The 12472-nt window shown below is 42.6% G+C and overlaps 1 long non-coding RNA gene across 3 annotated transcripts; it reads left to right on the top strand.

The window, feature by feature from the left end:
* Nucleotides 1-3219: 3219 nt before the first annotated feature.
* On the top strand, nt 3220-12119 carry LOC136621303 (uncharacterized). Of its 3 annotated transcripts, none has more exons than XR_010791229.1 (3): nt 3220-3447; nt 11461-11606; nt 11832-12119. It is a non-coding gene; the product is annotated as an uncharacterized lncRNA (long non-coding RNA). The 3 variants fall into 3 exon arrangements; XR_010791230.1 differs by lacking the exon at nt 3220-3447 and adding an exon at nt 8345-9562; XR_010791231.1 differs by lacking the exon at nt 3220-3447 and adding an exon at nt 11383-11401.
* Nucleotides 12120-12472: the final 353 nt, after the last annotated feature.

Below are 12472 nucleotides of genomic sequence, written 5' to 3'. Positions count from 1 at the left end.
GCAAACTATAGCTAGTCCACGTTAACCACACCAAGGGGATAGAGAGTCAGCCACTGTGCTGACATACATAGTGTCAGGCATCACCCACCTGACACACACATAAGACATCAGATGTCTGGAGGCCGCACCTGTAAAGGGATAGGGAGAAACCTGTGGGTGTATGCAACGGTGCGGTCACCGTGGTGGAGAATACCTCACCCAGCCAGCTCATTTAAAGGGGTTCTGTCATTACAATCTGTATTTTTTTTCTCCAGTAAATCTGCCCCGCTGGCACAACCTGTGGTAAATAACACATATAAAACGTTTTTTTCAGAAGTAGTACTTACCTAGGCTCCATTTTTCACCTCCATGCTCTGTTTACATCTTCAGCCCCTCCTGCTAGGAGGTCATCTCCCAGCACCCCTTGCTGTGCTGACCACTTCCGCCCTCACAAAGCTACTTCCGCCCATCCAGTGCAGTGAATAGTCCTGCCTGCAGTCTACCAAAATCTGCTAGTGTTTCTCCCTGGGTCTCTGAACACCCAGAGTTTCCCAAGGGCCTCCAGATCTTCCCTGCAATCTCACAGTAGCCACTCACTGTAGTCACTCATAGCAGTCACTCATAGCAGTCACTCATAAAAATCACTCCACATGGTAAAAACAGGAATATTCCCCATGCAATGTATTGTATGAGTGTATGTATATATACATTTATCTATGCGTATATGTATCAAGATGTGTGTGTATAGATATATGTATGTATGTGTGTGTGTGTATGTATATATATATATATATATATATATATATATATATATATATATACACACACATACATACACACACACACATATAATATGTATAGTAATATATCTACACACTGCATAGGACATGTACGTTCCACGATTACACCCATGTGCGGCTGCCCTCAGAGAGACAAAAAAGTGCACAAAAGTGTGCGCAACTGCACTTACATCTGTGTAAAGCTGGTCTTATTGTATGTATATATGTATGTCCTGTTGTACCGCCTCTAGCTTGGATACAAGATGTGATACAGGGGGCATGCAGGCTCTAGTACCCTGTTGTACCACCTCTAGCTTAGATACAAGATGTGATACGGGGGGCATGGAGGCTCTAGTATCCTGTTCTACCACCTGTAGCTTAGATACAAGATGTGATACAGGGAGCATGGAGGCTCTAGGACCCCGTTGTACCGCCTCTAGCTTGAATACAAGATGTGATATGGGGAGGCATGGAGTCTCTAGTACCCTGTTGTACCACCTGTAGCTTAGATACAAGATGTGATACGGGGAGCATGGAGGCTCTAGTACCCTGTTGGGCCACCTCTAGCTTGGATACAAGATGTGATATGGGCGGGCATGGATACTCTAGTACCCTGTTTACTACCTCTAGCTTGGATACAAGATGTGATACAGGCGGGCATGGTGGCTCTAGTATCCCGTTGTACCAACTCTAGCTTCGATACAAGATGTGATACAGGCAGGCATGGAGGCTCTAGTATCCCGTTGTACCACCTCTAGCTTGGATACAAGATGTGATACGGGTGGACATGGAGATTCTAGTACCCTGTTGTACTACCTCTAGCTTGGATTCAAAATGCGAAACGGATGGGCATGGACGTTCTAGGACCCTGTTGTATCGCCTCTAGCTTGGATACAAGACGTGATATGGGTGGGCACGCTGCCACTTGGGATGCATTATGCATTGACACTTGGGGGTCAGGATAACAGCATGCTGACAATAGAGGGCAATGTATAGCTTTATGTCTTTGGTGATGTTAAATTCATTCTCTGTGGCTGATTTTACACAAGTGAGCACTATATCAGCCCGAGAAACTCAAACCAATATCTCGCATGGCAAATATGCGAGTGTGTCTGCCAGTGCAGTGCGCCTTGTAAGAACAATGCATTGCGATGTGTGTATGTGTGTAAAATATATACACATACATACATACATACAAACCAACACACACACACACACACACACACCGCTGTAGGAGCAACTGTAAGAAACAAAATAAATGGTGGGAATATGGCGGCCGCCTGATCTTTCACGCACATAGTATTCATAGGGGAGGTCCTATATTTTCTCAGTCAAGTATTAACGAGAGAGAAACCACAGTAATCATAGGCTTAGTTTTGTCCCAATATACGGCCGTGACAATCATGGCCGCATAAGGGAAGAAAATTACATTCGCCTGAAACCGCCATATACACACACACAGACAAATAAAGCTAGATAGATATATGTGTGTATATACACATAAACATATAGATGAATAGACGCGGATGGATAGACGGGCAGACGCAGACGGATAAATGTAGACGGATAAATACAGACGGATAGACGGATAAATATAGACGGATAAATACAGACGGATAGACAGATACAGATAGCATATATATGCATATATATATATATATATATATATGCATATATGCTTTTTATATATATACTTTTATTTTTATATATATATATATATATAAAAAAGCATATATGTGTGTGCATATATATATATATATGCATATATATATGCATATGCATATAAATATATATATATATACATATATATATATATATACACATATATACATATATATATACACACATTTATATGCATATATATATATATATATGCATATATATATATGTATATATGCATATATATGCATATATATATATATATATATATATATGTATATATGCATATATATATGTGTATATATATTTATGCATATGCATATATATATGCATATATATATATATTTATATATATATATGCACACACACATATATATATATGCATATATTTATATATGCACACACATATATGCTTTTTTATATATATACTTTTATTTATATATATATATTTATATAAATAAAATATATATATGCTTATATGCAGAAGCTTGCATTTCCATTGGCTAATAGAAATATATTCTGCCTGACAACAGTGTCAGGGATACATTTCTATTGGCCGAGAGGCAGCAGAAGCTTGCATTTCCATTGGCTAATAGAAATGTATTCTGCCTGACAACAGTGTCAGGGATACATTTCTATTGGCAGAGAGTGTGCACGTGTAACGTGCTCCCAGGCGAGCGCGAGCGCGCCGCAGACTCGCGCATGCGCAGTCGTGTGCCGCTGTCTCGCGCGTGCGCAGTCGCGCCGCTGTCTCGCGCGTGCGCAGTCGTGCCGTTGTCTCGCGCGGCTGCATATTAGTAGTTTACACTGCGGTTATTCCTGCTGCCGATTCCAGCCAATGAGGTGGCTGGAATCGGCACCATGTGACCTCCCATTGTGCACGAGCAGTACAGTTCAGCTGCCGTGCACGATGAGAGCTGTGCCCGCGCCTCACGTGACCGGTGACGTCACCGGTACTTGAATTTGCCCGCGAATTCCGAGCCTACAGAGGAAGCTGATGGTTGGAGCCTTTTATACTACTTTCAACGTGGTGAGTACCTACCTGAGATTAATGTGCTGTGTGCTGCTGTGTGGTGAGTACCTACCTGAGATTAATGTGCTGTGTGCTGCTGTGTGGTGAGTACCTACCTGAGATTAATGTGCTGTGTGCTGCTGTGTGGTGAGTACCTACCTGAGATTAATGTGCTGTGTGGTGAGTACCTACCTGAGATTAATGCGCTGTGCGCTACGTGTGGTGAGTACCTACCTGAGATTTATGCGCTGTGCGCTACGTGTGGTGAGTACTGTGGGAGATATCCTATATGTTCACCATTTTGTATATATTTTCTGTTATCAACTGTGAATATAATGTATTTTCTATAATGGTCTGAACTTCTGGGAGAAGGGAACATCACCTCCCCCCCACCTCCACAGCTAGTGCCGTGTGCTCAAGAACTGGAAAAACCGGTTCTAACTGGCAGAAAGCACATGGCTTAGGAATGTCTCTGTCCTTGGCAAACAGAGAGGAGATACAGGATGTTTCTCTCATGAAGCTAAATTCAAGAATGAACTGAGCGTGCTCACTGAAGTTCCTCCCAGATGGATGAGATCACAAGCTACCTCACAAATACCTCCCTCTGAGAATAACCAATCGGCTCCCTAAATACTGTAACTGTAAATTACTTCATTTCCTGTGTTAAGATTATTTAAGTTTACGCGCGCTGAATAAAGACAGAGTTTGCTTTTTGGGGCACATGATGTAGCCGTGTGTTTCTTTGAAAGGCTCTCCAGGCCTGCACATATTATCTTAATTTGGAAACGCACAGTATATCTAAGATAGCGAATTTTGCGCTAACAAATTTGGAGGCACTGCTGAGATAATGAAGATACAGAGATATGAAGATATTTCATCGTTATCCGGACACAAGGGGACTTCGAAGCAGAGACGGACAGATAATGAGCTCAAACAAGGTAATAAGTTATTCTTGTACCTGTCCCATCTCTCCCTCTCTGCTATGATCCGCCCCAGGCCGGGTGAGTTGAAATATGATAAGTCTGTATCTAAAGAACTATGAAATAGATATACTGTGTTGTTTTTATGTTGTCTGTGAAGAAAATGTCCTGAGTGAAAGAAGGTGTGAGCTATGGGGGTTTATATATATTCTCTGTAGAAGTGAATGGTGTGAGCAGACTGTGCAGGTTAATAAGGAACAAAGAATGTGTAGTATAACTTGTTAAAAGAAAGCAAAAAGGAAAGTTGATATAAGCAATTTTAGCTGAAGGTTATAGTAGTGAGAAAAGTTGCTGACAGTGTCCATGCGGTGATTTTCCATTGTTCAACATGTGGCTGAAGAGGTCTCCCTTTGTTATGTGGGGGGAGGGGTGCACATGGAGTGCTTGCATCTGCCATGTCTGCATACCTCAACTCAAGGGAATTTGGGCTTGGAGTAGAGATGTGGGCTAGCCAGAGATTCTGCTCCGATTATGGCAGGCCAAACGGGCTGTTGAGGTTCCACAATGTGGTGCCAAAAGTACAGATCTGTGCCATGAGGTGCAGGAGTAGAGAATCTCAATTAATTAAGGATTTTTCCAATTACGACAAGATGGGCAGGGGTGAAATTGTAAGTGCTTATTAGTGGTAAGCCAGACCTGTGTCGTGAGTTGTGGGAAAAATCGTAAATATGACTCGCAAGCAAATTCAGTGAGATGATGTTTGTAAACATAACTGGACACACAAAAATGGGAAAGGAAAAAGCAAGTCAATGAGTTAAGGAAAGGTAGAAGGTTTAACAATGAACGGTGATAATGGCTGCTATCTGGAGTGGTGAATATAAGTATGTGGGTGGAAATGGGCATAAGTTGTATTGTGTTTGTCATTGGATAGCCTATTCTGAACAAAATATGTAAAAACCGCGGTCCATAAGAGTTTTTCTTATATATATACTTTGTTCAATATGGAAAGTCCTATGAACAGTAAATACAATCCCAGTTTCTACTTCACATGAGATACTTAGCAGTCTGTATATATGAGTGAATTAAAAACCCCAGTGAGTGTGAATTTGTGTGTAAATAAATGAAGGGCCCGTATGAGAGTTAGATTGTGTTATATGGTATATACTGTTCGGAGGCTAGAAATGAAATGAGGCAAGAAAGACCAAACGCTGAGCCAGGCCACAGGGGGTGGAGCTAGGTGATGTAAGGAGATGGAAAGTAAGAACAATAGGAAGAGGTTTTTGCTCCACCCTCAACACAGATCAGCCTAGGAGAGAAGTGTGTCTGTTGGTATATATATGTATATTGTGGTAATGTATAGAGGGGAGGTCACTCTTAGACTCCATGTAAGTCTCTCACTTGAACAAATGTAGGTGACCAAAGGAGGGGCATCTAATTTTATTCCTGAGGGTAGTTGTGTGAGATAATAGTCCAGGGTTACCACAGTATATTTATATATATATATATATATATATATATATATATATATATATATAGGTTCTTTGAGTATGTGGAGAATTTAAAAATATTGAGTCGTGTTAATTTGAATATTATTCAATTAAGATACTAAAATGAGGAAATCGTGTACTTGAGACATCTGATAAGTATTTTAGTCAAATTAATAACAAAAGTTCTATTTTAGAGTGTATCTCATTTTCAGTTAACAACAGTATTTTACATGAAAATAGTTACATTTGAAAAATAAGTACATTTTTGATGCCAGTAATTGAGTTTTATCCCGAATGGTATCAGGGATACGAGTCCCTTAGTAAACCAGTAGTTAACCATCATTTGTGCAGTTGTTATGGTTGCAGATTGTAATAACAATATTTCCTCTCCTGTTTACAGTATGTTTTCGTACAGGTACCAGAAATGATGTGGGGCCCCTTAATATCATGCTTCCTCAAGGGGTCATAAAATACTGTATAGAGTGCAAATTAAACATCTTTCAGCTTCCAGACTAGCTATGTATGAGACTGCCCTGCTAGCACCCTCACATATCGCAATCAAGAGGGGTATAGTTCCAAAAATGCCATTTCATGTCTTTTACTGAATTCAGAAGGTTGAGAGGAGGGGCAACAGGTGCAGACCATGACATTTAATAGCAAGCACATGATTGTCGGAAGATTAATGAAAAGAGAAACTGGGTGTCCTAACAATAATGTTGTAACTGCCATGATTAATGTAAATCTTGAGTCTTACCCATAGATGGTTCCAAATATCGGTGAAATGGACAAGTAAAAAAAGCTATGCAGTGGTAACCGACAGAATGAGGTAATAGTACAAAAACCACTCTTTCCCTCCTGAGACACTCAGTTACTCAGGAAATAGAGGTGATGGCGCTCACTGAAATATGTAAGCTGGCTGCAGGTAAGACTGTTTGTGTCTGCACCGACTTAAGGTACACATTGGGAATCGTACACGATTTCACATCCTTTATGGCACAGTGGAAGTTTCATGGGATCCTTGAGTAAGCCAATCCAGAATGCAGAAGCAGTGTTTTTGTTCTACAGGTTTTAGCTCTTTCCGCACAGGTGACTTATCATCAGAGTCCAGGCTTATGCCACAGAGACAACCACTGAGGCTGGAAGGAACCAGAGAGCAGGCACCGCAGCAGCCTGACTTCCCTTGAATGAGGTAACGGCTGGTAACCTGCTTGCACCTGAAACAGGTGTAGATATTTCTCTGTTGCTTGAATTACAGGAACAGGCCTCAAAAGAAGAAAAAGGAGGAGTGAAAAAGCGAGCGGAATGCTACTGGGGTCTGGCAGAAAGGTAAAAGCCTGTGCCTCCCCTGCACGCTGTACTCCATGATGTCACACCTGATCCCTGAGCTAACCCATTCATCCAAGGAGGTAATGTGTGATATGGTGTCTTCTGCTTGGCTTACCCCAGGGTTCAACACTGCTGCAATAGGGTTTGTACAGGGATGCATAATATGCGCCCGTTACAATCCAGGCCAATTGGTCAAGGTACCTTCTCGGTGCGAGCCAGACTATCTGTATCAGTGACTGCAGAATGATAGCATACAGCTACCACAGGTAGGTGTTTGGAGTTGTTGGTTTGCATAGACCTCTTTTCATGTTATTTGGAGGCGTGGCTTGAGAAATAAAATATAAATAAAAATAATTTTTAACACGCCAAAAATATGACCTAAGAATATGTTTTATGAAAGTAATTTTGAATATTTGGGTACACCAGAAGTAATAAGTAATAAAAAAGGTAAACATTTTATAAGTCATCTACTTGGTTAGAACCACGCCTAAATATATGACTAAGTTGAGTCCCTATGAAGGTTTTGTTTGGTAATGCTGCTGTAATAGGCCTACGCTTATTCCAGGCCAAAAAGGAGGGCCTTACCTCCCAAGTGAGTGCCTTATATCAGGAGTTATATCATCTGTCACTCATAAATGTGTATTCTCCATGTTTCCAGATCAAAATGCAAAGAATCCTTTCAAGTGCTGTTAACCACTACGGTCTCAGTGAAACTTCAAGAAAAGCTAATTTGGGTTCATGTCAGACATTGAATAAAGATAATCAAGGAAGGAGACAAATGTGGCCCATAATCCTTTGTTATATGTAGGACCCCTGCGGTCATTGGGCTGTCATTTCTCTTCTTCCTCATAAGGGATGTGGTAAATACATAAGTATTGATGAAGAGGATTATGACAAATCTAGGAATATTGCATTGTGGTGCAAATATAATTGGCTATTTGTAGCCCTCCATTTTGTCCTTCATCCTCCGTTTTGTATTTTCTTTTATTCTCCATTCTGCATTTTACATACGAATAGCTATGAACATTCATGTGGCCTTCAAACCTGTTTGGTGTAGGAAGCTTTGATGTAACTGTGAAATGTGTATGTGACTTGTTAGTTCTTTGTATAAGATAGAGGTCTAACATATGTATATTGGTCTTACTTATACAGAACAATGCTACCTGCTTTTACTACAATTCCATTTGTATAGGTTTGTTTGAGCTCTGTCCATATACATTGTATGGCCATGAATCTGTTGAGTCTTGTTAATCCTGTGATACCATCAGCATTGTCTAGGGAATTGAGTTGTTGATTCTGAACCTTTGATCAATGAAACTGGCTACTTCAGATGGTGGGGGGTCTCAGACTGATAACATCTTGGTTTACAAAGCTTGGGTACGACTAAGCAAGTTTTAGTGTATAAAATAGGACAAAAATGTCAACAGATGCAATAAGGTAGCAGTAAGTGTACCAATGTTTCAGCCATATTGTGTAATCAGACCAATGTTAACATGTAACAAACAATATAACCTGAGATCACACTTGAAAAGCCGATCACAATAGACATGTTATATCATCTAAACTATGAACAAGGTGGCTTATGCAGAAAACGTGGAATAAAGATCAATCTTTCAGGAGCCATCTACCTAGAATACCGTTGGGAAACTGTAACGTGTTGTGAGGTATTTTCCTTATCCTGGATATCACCCAGCAGTAGGCAGGGATAAGGAAGGTGACAGCTAGGGTCCCCTGTAGGCGGTAGGGAAAGGCCCGAGAACATAAATAGGAAGGAAAAACTATCCAGGAGAATGAAAATACGCACAACAAAGGAGGGAATTGTGGGAGATATCCTATATGTTCACCATTTTGTATATATTTTCTGTTATCAACTGTGAATATAATGTATTTTCTATAATGGTCTGAACTTCTGGGAGAAGGGAACATCACCTCCCCCCCACCTCCACAGCTAGTGCCGTGTGCTCAAGAACTGGAAAAACCGGTTCTAACTGGCAGAAAGCACATGGCTTAGGAATGTCTCTGTCCTTGGCAAACAGAGAGGAGATACAGGATGTTTCTCTCATGAAGCTAAATTCAAGAATGAACTGAGCGTGCTCACTGAAGTTCCTCCCAGATGGATGAGATCACAAGCTACCTCACAAATACCTCCCTCTGAGAATAACCAATCGGCTCCCTAAATACTGTAACTGTAAATTACTTCATTTCCTGTGTTAAGATTATTTAAGTTTACGCGCGCTGAATAAAGACAGAGTTTGCTTTTTGGGGCACATGATGTAGCCGTGTGTTTCTTTGAAAGGCTCTCCAGGCCTGCACATATTATCTTAATTTGGAAACGCACAGTATATCTAAGATAGCGAATTTTGCGCTAACAGTACCTACCTGAGATTAATGCGCTGTGTGGTGAGTACCTACCTGAGATTAATGCGCTGTGCGCTGCGTGTGGTGAGTACCTACCTGAGATTTATGCGCTGTGCGCTACGTGTGGTGAGTACCTACCTGAGATTAATGTGCTGTGTGGTGAGTACCTACCTGAGATTAATGCGCTGTGTGCTGAGTACCTACCTGAGATTAATGCGCTGTGTGGTGAGTACCTACCTGAGATTAATGTGCTGTGCTGATGTGTGGTGAGTACCTACCTGAGATTAATGTGCTGTGTGCTGCTGTGTGGTGAGTACCTACCTGAGATTAATGCGCTGTGTGGTGAGTACCTACCTGAGATTAATGTGCTGTGTGCTGCTGTGTGGTGAGTACCTACCTGAGATTAATGCGCTGTGTGGTGAGTACCTACCTGAGATTAATGCGCTGTGTGGTGAGTACCTACCTGAGATTTATGCGCTGTGCGCTACGTGTGGTGAGTACCTACCTGAGATTAATGCGCTGTGTGGTGAGTACCTACCTGAGATTAATGTGCTGCTGTGTGGTGAGTACCTACCTGAGATTAATGCGCTGTGTGGTGAGTACCTACCTGAGATTAATGTGCTGTGTGCTGCTGTGTGGTGAGTACCTACCTGAGATTAATGTGCTGTGTGGTGAGTACCTACCTGAGATTAATGCGCTGTGTGGTGAGTACCTACCTGAGATTAATGCGCTGTGTGGTGAGTACCTACCTGAGATTAATGCGCTGTGTGGTGAGTACCTACCTGAGATTAATGCGCTGTGTGGTGAGTACCTACCTGAGATTAATGCGCTGTGTGGTGAGTACCTACCTGAGATTAATGCGCTGTGTGGTGAGTACCTACCTGAGATTAATGCGCTGTGTGGTGAGTACCTACCTGAGATTAATGCGCTGTGTGGTGAGTACCTACCTGAGATTAATGCGCTGTGTGGTGAGTACCTACCTGAGATTAATGCGCTGTGTGGTGAGTACCTACCTGAGATTAATGCGCTGTGTGGTGAGTACCTACCTGAGATTAATGCGCTGTGTGGTGAGTACCTACCTGAGATTAATGCGCTGTGTGGTGAGTACCTACCTGAGATTAATGCGCTGTGTGGTGAGTACCTACCTGAGATTAATGCGCTGTGTGGTGAGTACCTACCTGAGATTAATGCGCTGTGTGGTGAGTACCTACCTGAGATTAATGCGCTGTGTGATGAGTACCTACCTGAGATTAATGCGCTGTGTGATGAGTACCTACCTGAGATTAATGCGCTGTGTGTGGTGAGTACCTACCTGAGATTAATGTGCTGTGTGGTGAGTACCTACCTGAGATTAATGCGCTGTGTGTGGTGAGTACCTACCTGAGATTAATGCGCTGTGTGGTGAGTACCTACCTGAGATTAATGCGCTGTGTGGTGAGTACCTACCTGAGATTAATGCGCTGTGTGGTGAGTACCTACCTGAGATTAATGCGCTGTGTGGTGAGTACCTACCTGAGATTTATGCGCTGTGCGCTACGTGTGGTGAGTACCTACCTGAGATTAATGCGCTGTGTGCTACGTGTGGTGAGTACCTACCTGAGATTAATGCGCTGTGTGCTGAGTACCTACCTGAGATTAATGCGCTGTGTGCTGAGTACCTACCTGAGATTAATGCGCTGTGTGCTGAGTACCTACCTGAGATTAATGTGCTGTGTGGTGAGTACCTACCTGAGATTAATGCGCTGTGTGCTGAGTACCTACCTGAGATTAATGCGCTGTGTGCTGAGTACCTACCTGAGATTAATGCGCTGTGTGCTGAGTACCTACCTGAGATTAATGCGCTGTGTGGTGAGTACCTACCTGAGATTAATGCGCTGTGTGGTGAGTACCTACCTGAGATTTGCGCGACGCCACCTGACGCAACCTGTCTTTTTTTGCAGATTTGTGCGCTACGTGGGGAGACGCGGCCACCCGAGATTTGTGCGCTTTTTTTTGCAAACTTACGTGTGGAGAGGATCCTGACGTTTGGACGCGTTTTGAGAAGAATTTCGCTTCGCTTGCACACAAGCTGACATAACTCGTCGAGGTAAGCTGCTGCATCTGCTAAAATTTTCATTGCGTGCATCTGCTCATATGTGCTTATTTTGCGCATATTTGCAGGTTTTCGTGTGTACGTGTATATATAATATATGATTCTTCTGACCAGGTTGGGGGAGTAGTGGTCAATGTAAGTGGGTAGAGCGGATCTAGGGATCAGTAATACTGGTGTGATGTGACTGTTAACCTGCTGATTTTTCGTTATTTCCTGCAGATCTGACGTCCTTGAGAATGGGAAGGCTGGCGGACAGTGAAGAGACCCTCGACGTTCAGCAATCTTGAAACCCTTCGTTTTATGGACTGCTTTTTGCCGGTGACTCACCTTTTTTTTTTTATAAGCTTTTTGGAGTATCCTGAAAAACTGCGCAATATTTTACACCGATTGAGTAAACAGAAAAGATCCCCAAACACAGCGGCCTTTGGTTTATCAGGGAATGACACTTGGTGTAAAATCCACATTTTTAATAAATAATAAAACGTGATTTGAATTTGTTTTACCTTATTTATGTTTTCAGGCTCCTGATTACCCACGCTGTAAGGCCGGCTGCGACGAGCTCCACCATGGAATTCCGGGGCGGAGCCCATCACGGCAGCCCCAAGAGACCCCAATACTTACCTCTGGTTCCGGAGTCCCGCATGACGCCTCAGTGCGCATGGGTAATAGAGCGTGAGACGCACCGCAGCGGCATGTGACGCGGCTGGCGGTAGGCGTAGAGGCGGTTTCACGCTATTTTCCGCTGTGCTACAGCGGAAAATAGCGTGAATGGACGGCTTCCACAGACTGCAATGGAAGCCGTCCGCGCGTATACCCGCGGCATTTTACGGTGCGGAATTCCGCTGTGAAATTACGCACCG

This window comes from Eleutherodactylus coqui, chromosome 3, assembly GCF_035609145.1.
Source record: "Eleutherodactylus coqui strain aEleCoq1 chromosome 3, aEleCoq1.hap1, whole genome shotgun sequence".
Taxonomy (NCBI): Eukaryota; Metazoa; Chordata; class Amphibia; order Anura; family Eleutherodactylidae; genus Eleutherodactylus; species Eleutherodactylus coqui.
This window is presented reverse-complemented; position numbering and strand designations above follow the sequence as displayed.